Source organism: Neovison vison, chromosome 11 (genome assembly GCF_020171115.1).
Source record: "Neovison vison isolate M4711 chromosome 11, ASM_NN_V1, whole genome shotgun sequence".
Lineage (NCBI taxonomy): Eukaryota > Metazoa > Chordata > Mammalia > Carnivora > Mustelidae > Neogale > Neogale vison.
Genome location: NC_058101.1, coordinates 53,638,932 through 53,641,015, shown reverse-complemented (window position 1 = coordinate 53,641,015; position 2,084 = coordinate 53,638,932). Strand labels below are relative to the sequence as shown.

At 36.5% G+C, this 2,084-nt stretch overlaps 1 pseudogene; it reads right to left on the bottom strand.

Moving 5' to 3' along the window:
• Positions 1 to 514: 514 nt before the first annotated feature.
• LOC122890222 lies at positions 515 to 1,732 on the bottom strand (annotated as a pseudogene).
• Positions 1,733 to 2,084: the final 352 nt, after the last annotated feature.

Below are 2,084 nucleotides of genomic sequence, written 5' to 3'. Positions count from 1 at the left end.
CTGTGATGTCCTTTAGGGCACAGACTGTGTCTCATAAATTGATGTAACTCCAGCACCTAGCAAAGTTCCTGACACATGGCTAATAAACTTTTATTGCACAGGGAGTCTTCAAGCCATAAAATGATTCGCAAGAGAATTATTGGAGAAGTAACATGGTCCCAGTACTCCTCTGGGATCAATGCTCTGTGTGATGCTGGCGAGGTCACTTAACCTTTCTGCACCTCCATTCTCTCAGCTGAGAAAAGACCACCTATATTTTAAGGTTCTTCCCAGCTCTATATTTACTATGAAATACAGACTCCTCAGGCTGCATTTACGTTTTTGATTATAGAAATTTAATAACTCCCTTGAGATAATTTTCAGACACTACATAGGGTGTTAAGAAGCTATTGTGAACTAAGTCATTTGCACATATAAGTTCTCCCATGAAAGTAATGTAAATAAATGTAAATTGAATGAACAAATACATTTTTGTAATTTATAGAATCTTAAACTTTGTATAATCATTTATACATTAAATATATGAATTTTTCTTCATTACCTTATTTGTTTCTGCAACCATGGTCATTTTTCTCTTGACTGTATTTGAAACTGCTCTCTTCTATAATTATTTATGCTTTTTAAGGTCCAACCCAAAAGATACTGTGCCACTTGACCTTGAAGAAGTCCGTATCAGGTCTCTTCCTCTTCTTCATCTCTATCCAAAAACAGCATAGGACCTTTCTTGATCTTCTGTGCCTCATCAGTGTTAGTGACAGATTGAGATTGACAATCTTTTGCTTTTTTCAGCTTCTCTTCCATTTCCTCCTCATTTATCTTCTATTCTTCCCCTTCATCCCTAATGCCACTAGCCAGTCTGGACTCTGACCCTTCTGGTCCTTTCTCACCTTTCTGAAGGATGGAAATTTCTTCACTGAAATGAGCTCTAAATTCTTCCACTTCATCATTGGTGAGGGAACAGTTCTTGACACAATTACTTTATTATCTGAACTCATTAACAATTCTTTGGTGGGCCTTTTCTGCATTTGCTGAAGAAATCTTACCTGTGGCACCACAGCAAGAGCAAGAGACAGGCCATATTTGGGTATGGGTAACCTGCTTACCTCATATACTTCTTTATCCTTCATCAGATATGTTGAATGAATGTAGGGGACAAACATATTTGAACCTTTTCTTTTAAATCTTGATCTTGGTCTAAAAACAATTCCGATTATTTTCTAAATATTTCTGACTTTATCTGGATTGATTCTGATTTCCCTCATAGGCAATGAGAAGCTTCTGAACCATCTGTTTTTCTTTTGAGAGAAGCAAAATTAATACAGCTTTGCCATCCTTTCTGTACCCTGCCATTCCACCTGCCCTGTGAATATGTGTCCTGGCATTCTTTGGACAATTTATTTGAAGAACCCAGTTCACAGCTTGGAAGTCTAGACCCTGGCCATAATGACAGTAGCAAAGAGCACTGCCTTTTGCAGACAGATTCATTATAAATCTCCATTATCATCATCTGCTATTGTCAGACATGGGGGGCAAGGACAGAACAACACAGCTGGAAAAACACTCTATATGGATACTGAATCTCTTTATAACTGAAGAAAAAGACAATACTCTTCTTCTTGAGGTGGCTTCTTAAAGTGGAATATAACACATTCATTTTTTGCTGTAGCTCTCAAACTATACAGGCCTCTTCCAAAATGACAGTGGTGCTGTATTTTTCTTTATCACAAACCCAGACATATGATTTTTAGTCAACAAGATGTAAAACCCCTCAAATCTCTATGAGTTTGTGTGTGTGTGTGTGTGTGCGTGTGCGTGTGTGTTAAGAGTATAAGTAGTTCTGATAAACTATGTACTAAAACCAAAGCATTATTTATTAAAACAGATTTTTTTAAAAATTAGAGTTTACTGAGAATCAAGACTTCTATTATATTCAGTGGGCAGTCTAATCATCAATAACAATGATATCGAAGTTATTAATTAACTTGCATTTGCATGCCACTGAATACTTATTTCCTCAGTGTCTGGTGAACTTTCTTACTCATTTCTCTATGTTCCTGGTAGAATATAAGTTCTGGAAATTCTCT